The sequence below is a fragment of the Xenopus tropicalis genome, chromosome 1 (assembly GCF_000004195.4).
Source record: "Xenopus tropicalis strain Nigerian chromosome 1, UCB_Xtro_10.0, whole genome shotgun sequence".
In the NCBI taxonomy this organism is placed as follows: Eukaryota; Metazoa; Chordata; class Amphibia; order Anura; family Pipidae; genus Xenopus; species Xenopus tropicalis.
Genome location: NC_030677.2, coordinates 86,102,892 through 86,112,165, shown reverse-complemented (window position 1 = coordinate 86,112,165; position 9,274 = coordinate 86,102,892).

Sequence of the window (9,274 nt, the reverse complement as noted above, 5' to 3'; positions counted from 1 at the left end):
TCCAGCCTTGATTTTAATTAACTGTTACTAGACCTATTCAATATTTAATTTTTTGTCAGAAAGATGATGTAGTTCCAACCTGGTAGTTGGGGGCCCATGAAGCCTGATGTCTGTGGTGGGAAATCAGAATATAGGTATTCAACTGCACAGCCTACTGCTCAGACTCAATGCATCAATCCTCAGAGGCACACCGCTCAGGCTTCCAATACGTTTATAAACACAGAGGAGAGCACCTTCATGCAGAATATCTGCTAAAAATACTTTTATTTCAAACCACTGCCCACAACATGTTTTGGGCTGTATAACGCCCTTGATATTCTGCATGAAGGTGCTCTCCTCTGTGGTGGGAAAGTTGTTTAAGGTATCACCTTTAAGATTAAAGAGGTATTATTGCAGTGTGAAAAATCACAATTTCTGCCACTGTTGGGGTTATGTAATAAAAGGCACTAAGTTTGCAGGTAGAATTTACTGGTCACCTGTTTAAAAGCAAACATCTTATTGGTTGCTATGGGTTACTGCTATGGGCAAACTAAGTGCCTTGCATTACATATGGGGGAAAACGTTTTACGAACCTAGCACAATTACACTCAAAATTTACAGCATCATTTTATAGTCACATATCAGCTATGTCTATTGACAAAGTCAACAGTGGTAATCCTGGAATTGCTGCTATGTTTAGGGTAGTGGTAGCTTTCAGGGTTGCCCTGTGTCAATAGACAGAAATACTATCATAGCACAACTGCACATGTTGCTGCAATCTCGAAGGTTTTAAAAAAGCATTTGCACTCATTTGCAAAATGTCCTTTGGTCTGTAAATGTGGGTTGATGAGCTCCTATATAATAAGGAAATGTCCAGTGTGGTATTGCCCTAATGTGCTTGTTATAACTTTACCGATTGCTTTGACTGCACTCATTTGGTTACTTTCTAAACATGCACATTTTTACAAAAATGCCAAAACAACAATAATAGGTTGTTTATTCACATAAGATTATTGAGCATAAAGTTCAATTGAGTCGAGCAAAATGCTGGCTTTTTCATTTGCTAGCTTTCTCCAGTTTGAAAAGCAAGAAAAAAGCCATAAGGGCATATACAAACTGTTTAAAAGCCTCCACAGTGTTTGCCTTAGTTCTAATTTTTCCACACATTCTTAATTTGTTTAATTCCAAAGGGAACCCCCCCAAGTTTCCTTCAAAGGCAGGCTTGATCTGGCCTGTTTACTTAGAGAGCAAATGTATTCAACTCAGAGATGTTGGATTAAAGGAAGAAAGCAAAAAGAAATCAAAGAGTCTAAACTGCACATGAAAGCCAATTGCTGGCAACCAATCTGTTCTACTTCCAACCATTTGCACTTTATGAATAAAGGTCAACCCTGCATTAGTACCCAAATGTTAATGTTCTTATGAGGTTTTAAGCTGCTTTAAAGGCTGAATAAGTGAAAGTGAGATGCTAGGGAGGGGGTTTTGAAGGATACTGGAAGTCGAGGGACATCTTATCATCTAGTTATGTAAAGAAAACAACTATCCACTATGCTAAAAGGTGTATTGAATGTGACATTGTGAAGATATCTAAGGTATGCAGGGAAACTGGAGCTCATCCAAAGTTCTAGGAATTATATTTTAAAAATGTGCCATTCAAAGCTCTCTGATTTATTAGACAATGCTATCTGATTCATTTAACTGTTTTCCCCCTCATACCCACTGAAACACCGGTGTGTCACGTTCTGAGACATGCTGTATTGCATTGAGATAACCCCCCTTGCTAGTTTCTTTTTATCGTTTTCTGTAAAACTCCCACTGTTAGGCAATAGTACACTTAGGGGCACATTCATTAAAGTAGGACAGGTCCGATTACAAAAAAAATCATGTTTTTTCTAAAGTTTACAAGTTTTGCGTATTTTCTGCGCTATTTTTGTTAATTTGCAGAACTTTTCCGTACTTTCCGACAATTTGCGCAACAATTTGTGCAACAAAATCGCATTTGTTGCAACGAGTACGAAAGTTTTGGATTCATTCATGCTTCGGTATCGTGACTTTCCTTGGGCCAGGTTGGAGCTGCAGAGTGCCATTGAGTCCTACTTGTAGATTGTAAGCTCTTCTGGGCAGGGCTCTCTTCACCTCTTGTATCGGTTATTGATTGCTTTATATGTTACTTTGTATGTTCAATGTATGAAACCCATTTTATTGTACAGCGCTGCGGAATATGTTGGTGCTTTATAAATAAATGTTAATAATAATAATAATAGGAGGCTTCCAAAAGTATGCATTGAAGGGTCAAAGTCAGAAAGGTTTTCCCACCATTTACGATTGTTCGGATACAATAATTTTGTGATCAGATCGCCATTCACAAATTATCGTTTCAATACAAAAATTTCTGAACTTTCGATCGTAAGTATGAAATCTTTGTTTTCAAACGAATGGATTTTTCGTGACTTTTGCAATCATCAGAAATTATCGGATTTTGTGATTCGGATTCGTACTTTAATGAATGGGCCTCGTAGAGATTTGCTGCCCACAGGAAATTGCAGGTTGATTAAGTAAAATCGCTGGAAGACAACTTGCAGTCCAAATGCATTTGTAAAAAAAAATCATATTGATATTCTATGAGGTAATAGAGCAAATAGGCTTTAAACAACAAAATCATATGTTTATATTGTGCATTTCTGCTCATATTAATATAAATTCATGCATTAAAAATCCTAGGCTTGGAAAACAGATAAGAAAAAAATAGCAAAATAGCAAAAACAGTGTTATTTATAAAGGATGAATCTGTCACTTTCTCTTTGCAGAAAAATTTGCGAAACGGCAGGAAACTGCATATATTTCGCTGAAGTGAATCGTGAGAGATTTGCTCATCACTATAAGTGTACTAAAATAGTAAAAAAGAAGCAACAATGAATATGGCAAGCTGCAAATATGTTTTATGTTTTATTTGCTGATTTCTACCAAAGACTGTATTTGTAGTTTCTATAGAAGTCAATAGGAGTTGTCCTAGGCAAAGTCAAGCTATATTTTCAATTCAAGATATTAGAGTTCTTGAGTTTTATTCGAGTTTGTAATTAATTGCACATTAATAAATAATCGAGCACTTGATATGTAAGTTTAATAAATTTAGAAAATCTAACTCAAATTTACAAACTTGAGAATTCATTAGTGTGAAACAAATGTTTGCTCTGAAAAGATTTTGAAAATACTGATTGGCAAACATGTTTAATGTATAACTCTTATTGACAACTACTGGGAATTCACATGTGGTATCACAAAAATGTAACTGAGAAACATTTAAAAGTTTAGTAAAGAATAAAAGTTGAATTTTTGATGAGACAGGAATTAAATAAAAATAAATCCAGTTTTCAGACTTTAAACAGGACACTAAGGGGCTGATTTACTAAGACACGAACTCGAATCCGAATTGGAAAAATTCCGATTGGAAACCGAACATTTTGCGTATTTTTCGTATTTTTTGAGATTTTTTCGGCGCCTTTACGACTTTTCGGAAATTGTCGCGACTTTTTCGTTACCAATACGATTTTCACAAAAACACGTGGGTTTTTCGTAGCCATTACGATTCGCTCGTATCTTGTCGCGCCTTTTTCGTATTGAGCGCTCGTAAGCGGCGGCCGAAACTTTCAGACTTAGCATGATTTTGGAAGCCTCCCATAGGACTCAATGGCACCCTGCAGCTCCAACCTGGCCCAAGAAAAGTCACCATACTGAAGCTTGAATGAATCCGAACGCTACGAAAAAATCGCAACATTTTGCGCAACTTTCGGAATGGCTACGAAAAAGGCGCGACTTTTCGTGCAAGTTTTAATGCTACGAAAAAATCGCCAGATTTTGCGCAACATTCGGATGGCAACGAAAAAGTCGCGATAATTTTCCGACAAAATCGCCAAATACCGATCATTACGAAAAAAACGCAATCGGACGCATTCGGCCGGTTCGTGAGTAAGTAAATGGGCCCCTAAATGTATAAACTAATATTAATGTTGTCCCCATAATCAGATTAGCTACATGAAAACTTTGTTAGCATTAGGAAAAATATATACAACATTGAACATTAGTTAGTTAATAACCTAGCCACTCATCAACTTAGCCAGCTAGATAGGCTTTGTAGTAAAAGGTGTAATGATAATTAATTGAGTAATGTCTCATACAAGTTTGTTGCGTTTATGTTTAAAAATTGCTGCCTAACTGTAACTGACAAGAACAAGTGCCATCCAGCTGCAAGCGTGAAAATAAAATGAGGTCTAACAAGAAATGCTGTGTGTCCGGATATAAATAACTCACATTTTATAATGTGTTAAGAGATTAATGTTATGATTCCTCACTTGTAGATAAAGAAAGTTGATGAATGTTAGACACCTCATATATCTCTGTTCATGCTTTGGTGGTGAGTGTAGGTTAGTTTTCTCAGAGAACTGGTAATACTGCAACTCTTCACATCATGGCTTCACATCATAGTCCTCAATAAGCCTCCAAAAATATTTTGTAAAATGTCTGCTTTTTAATGTTAGTCTGAAATCTGCACTTTTGAAATGCTTTTAAAATTACATCAAAACAAATCTACCAGATATTCAAAATAGATGAAGACGACTTCCCTTGCAAGTGCCTTTGCAAATTCACAGTGAATTAATGCGAGTAATGGGTATTCTACCTTGAAATGGCGAATTTGCATTTTGAGTCACCTCATATAGATATATTAGAAATGCTTCCAATTTTTGAATCTGTAAACTCTGCAAGCTTTTTTTCAATTTAAATAATTTTTATTAATATTTATTAATAAATATTGAACATTTGTGTTTTGGAAACCACATTATCAATGCACACAAAGTTATGCAAATTTGCAAAGCCAACATACCACTTCAAATTAGATAATCATAACTAGTGATAAGCGAATCTGTCCCGTTTCGCTTTGGCAAAAAGTTAGCGAATCTTCTATTTGATTTGTGAAACGGCAAAAAATTTATGAAACCGTGAAGATGTTGCATGTCAAAACACGTCATTTTTTTAACACGTATAATTTTTTTACATACATGTAAATTGTTTTTGACATGGGTGACAATTTTTTGCCATGAATTCATGACTGCTGAATTATTTTGCCCATCACTAATCATAACTCTAACTAAAAAAAAAACCCTATTTTTGAAGATATATGTATTTGCACACATAACAAATTAAGGAAGCAGGGAACTAGGACATGTAAATTAATAACCCCCCCCTATTTTGTGAATAAACATTTATTTTAATGCTGCATTTTAATCTTAAATTATTTTTGTATTTTTAATATTCTCTTAAACTTGCATCTTTACACAGCAGTTACATCACAGCTAAGCTACTATATAAAAGTTAGCAAATCTTACCAATGCTTGCAGTATCTACACAATGTGCAAATATGATCTGGTTAAAAACAGTGGACTTGTTTTAAATAGGGAATCCCTTATATTTTAAAACTTCAAAAAACAGACCTCAAAGTGTGAAAAACAAGCAAAGTACCAATGAGGGTGTCAGATGTCTAATTATCAACAGGGAAAAAAAAGATTGCATTCTTCCTTGCACTTTTTGATTATTTTTACAGCTAAAGTCTCTTTTCCCTTTATTCAATTCCTATCTATATTTGGAAACTGAGAAAATATTTTTGCTGACCTTTCAACCTTTTTTCGCTTAAAACTTTATCTTTGGCTGTTTAAATACTACAATATTTATATATTCTTGTGATTAATATTGTATAGTTGTATGACTTGCCATTAACAGGTCATTTAAAATGTACACAGAAGGCTGTGCTTTATATCCACCGAAAGGACTTTGTTTTCAGAACATCTGGAGCTAAAATGCATTTTTTTAGAAGACTTTGTGCTGAATTTGAAATCTAAATGCTTGTACTATTCAGAGGGAAAAGTAATTATATTTAGCTTGACAAGCTAAAAACTAAAATCCCCACCATTTACCAAATTAAACTAATTGAAAGGACTTGCAAAAGCCACATCTGTAGTCTGATGTTTGTGCCTGCCTTTTACTTGCGTCTTGAAAAACTCTTCTCATCGCATTGATCCCTGAACAGTCATGCCTGTCAGGAAGCCATATCAACCATTATCATTCTAATTTTACTGGCTTTCCTGCTCCCTAATCTAATTTGCAATGATGCTTAAGCTTTTCGCATGGCCACAAGCACTTTCTTCAGAATTTCAACAAGGGCATTAAACCCCCAATTTACATTAATGAAGTGCACATTTAGTTAGGGGAGAGGGTAAATGGAGGCACTTCAAGAGTAGTTTTTATAACGTGATAGGCACTTGAAAAATAAAAAGGCATATCTTCTAAAGGAATCACTGCATTAAATCTATTTTATAATCCCCTTTACCCCATGTCATAGGTATATTGGAATGGCTGGATATATATCTAGAGTCAAGAAGCTTTAGTGTCTAACTATAAGTTTGATAATGAGCCCATGGTCATTTACAGTTTTTTGTTTTTTTTAATTTAAAGGCAAATAAAATACGTTTTATATACATCTGGTCAGATGGAGTCAAGCTAATGCTAAGCTACCTGTCTTATTATTTGTGAAGAAAGCTGTAGTTCCACAATGACAATGCTTTGACGGCCATAACCTGCAGTTGTAAGCAGTGACAGGCAACTTCCATTCTATCAATGGTAGGAGGTTTTGAGCTGGTACTGAGTGTTCATGAAGCAGAAAAATGCTATAAGTGCCATTAGCCTAGGAGTCAACTGCAAGCTCCTGGTGCAGTTAAGTGACAGGCTCTAATCATAATTATACAATACTATATAGCTGGAAATCTTTTCACAGAAAAGGACAAACAGCAAGAGGTCACTCATTTAGGCTTGAGGAACAAAGCTTTTATTTTTAAATAGCAAACATAGTTCTTTGTGGTGAGGGCAGCAAGGGTGTGGAATACCCTGCTGGGTGATGTGGTGGTGGCAGATTCTACTAAATCCTTTAAGTGTGGCTTAAATCATGTCTTGAACAAGCAAAATATCTAAGCACACAATGATTTCAAGATCTATAGCTTTATAGCTATATAGGTATATACAACCTTGTTTTTAAAAAGGTTGGGACACTGAGTAAATGGTTAATGTTAACTTATGTTAATAAGTTGTCTTTACTATATATTTACTTAGTTAATTTTGGATGAAAAAGATAACAGTCCATTAAACTTAACATTTCCAAATGACCCCTAAGATTTTCATAGGAAGAGACAGTGACACCCAGTGTAACTACAAACAAGTTTTATTCACAGCAGAGTTTTCCACAAAACAAGACACTTTATATTTCCATAAAACATAAGCAACCTAACTGAACTTCAGTCTTTCAAAAACAGGCTGGTCCACCGGCAGTCTGAATATTTATAAAACTTGTTCTTACAATGCCTCAGGGCAGTGCTGTCCAACTGGCGGCCCGTGGGTGTATAATTATGTGCTGGGGGTTGCTGTGCTATCCACAGGGAAGGAGGAGGCATATAGATTTAAGGGTGTGGCTTAATTTAATTCTTTCACATATGAATGATGGTTGATAGCACCAGCCATTTGGGTTTTTGCTGCGCTACCACTATTAATGTGGGCATGGACTTGTGATGACATGGGTGTGGTTTGAAGTGGGTTCAGTTTAAAAAAGGGGAGTGGTCAAAACTGGTTTCCATTAGCGGCCCTCCACTAAATATGCTAGAGAAATTCCGGCCCTTGGCACCACAGAAGTTGGACAGCACTGCCTTAGAGCATTAACTCAAGGGATAATTCTGCCTCTTTATAGGTAAGGCCTCAACTTAGTATGCAGTGCAGTTTTGGGTTCCAGTCCTTAAGAAGCATATTAAGGAGCTGCATAGAGTGCAAAGACTGGGAGCCGCAGGGGAACCTGAGGAAGTTGCGCCGGGGGGAGCTGGAGGAAGTTGCTGGGGGAGGGGAGCCACGGGGGGGGGGGGGGGGGGCGAGAGAGAGCTGCAGGGGAACCGGAGGAAGTTGCTGGGGGGGAGGGAGGGGAGCTGGAGGGAGCCGCAGGGGAAACACACGCACGCCCATCCACGGGGTGGGGGGGTGAACAACAAGCTCGTTCCATCTTCGAATCCATATTGCTTCATGGTGGATGCACAGTACCTGACGAATGCAAGTAAGTATTGGCATTCTTCTTTAATCAAATTATTGCTTGCTCTTTTGGTGCTGTTGGTAGTCCGTGGGTAACCTGTGCAGAGACGGATACCCAATCAGTCATTTATGTAAAATAAGTTGTCCTCTTTGGTGGCAGCTTTTCTGTTCTCCATACTGTTCCAGGCCCAGCCAAGTTCTTCTATAGATTGACAGAAATCTGATACCATCCTTCACTCTTGGCCTTCAGCCACCCTCTTGTCTTCATCTTGGCTTTTCCTGTCTGTTTTTTTAAATTTGATATGAGCTTTGGTAGGCTGTGCTGCAAACCAGGTCCTTATCCTTGTACTAAAACAGATATACATGTCCTTGTTTCTTTGCAATGGATGCTTGTGTTGTATCTATTAAACAGGATCCATGCATCACATAAAATTGGTTGCATTCTTGGGTGCTGGTTGTAGTTTCAAAATATATGCGGCAGCATTTCCCACCCTAGGCTGATACTCGAGTCAATAAGTTTTTCCAGTTTTCTTAGGTAAAATTAGGTACCTCGGCTTATATTCGAGTATATACGGTAATAGTGTTTTTCAAAATAGAGAGCTAACCAGTTTTCCTCCCATATTTTTTCTCCCGTCTGACTTGAGCCCAATTCTATACTTGTCGTTTCATATAGCCCATACTATCTCTGTCAAATTTTCTCTTTCTGAAAATTTTATCAATTATATTTTTTATATCCTTTAATCCGGTATAGTCCTGTCCTGGTATTGTCTTCCTCTCTGTCTGAACAAGTTTTTCAAGTTAATCAAGTTTTGCAGCATCTGAGAAAGAGTTCCACACACATAAGATTCTTTTTCTTGAGTACATTATCTGTTGTTCTGGCTTTGAGATAAAGCATGCCAAAAGTGTTTGCACAGTATTGGACTGTCCTGTTTCCATGGGTTTAAAGGCAATTCAGTAGTTTTTGTGGTTTGGCAGGTCGGGTTGCCTAAGGTGCCTGGATGGCTTGGCCTGCCTCTGCCCTGAGTGGGTTATTGGTCCTGTTTCCCTAACTTTGCCCTCCTCCTTCATTCCTCAAGTTAAGATCACTTAAGTCCTTACCTGGGCTCATTCTTTTAAGCTTGCTGGCCACCCTGGTGTGTAGAAGACAGGTGGACTTATTTCCAGGTATTTTTAGTGCCCTTCA